The sequence below is a fragment of the Eimeria mitis genome, genomic scaffold (genome assembly GCF_000499745.2).
Source record: "Eimeria mitis Houghton genomic scaffold, Emh_scaff747, whole genome shotgun sequence".
Classification (NCBI taxonomy): Eukaryota; Apicomplexa; class Conoidasida; order Eucoccidiorida; family Eimeriidae; genus Eimeria; species Eimeria mitis.
Genome location: NW_013575462.1, coordinates 6879 through 7360, shown reverse-complemented (window position 1 = coordinate 7360; position 482 = coordinate 6879).

The following is a 482-nucleotide window of genomic DNA, read 5'->3' as shown; positions in this document are numbered from 1 at the left end:
ATATATATATATATATATATATATATATATATATATATATTGTATATTTGTGTACAGAGAGAGAGGTGTATAAGGAATACAGGACATGCCTGTCTGGCTTGTTCAACTCGCTGTATGAGTGCGTCAGCCTGGGCGGTGAAGTCCTCGGTTTTTTTTTCTTCTCGAAGGCCGAGGGCCTCTTCATCCTTCAGAATAGCGCTTGCTGTGTCCTGCGCCATTCTGCTTTCTTGCAGAAACCAGCGGCGGAACGGGGGGCCCCCAGGAGGGGAAGCGGGTTGAATACACTGTTACTGCGAGTAAAAGAGGGAAATATGAAATAAATTCGTGAAAAAATCCAGAAATTCAACTTTTTCAGAACAAAATAACAAATATGATGATGGCCTCAGTCAGTCAGTCGCCGAAACGTCAGCACCGAGGCGCCAGGTGTATGCGTATACACCTGAACGGTGAGAAGGGTTTCAGGTGTTGATGTATAGAAATGT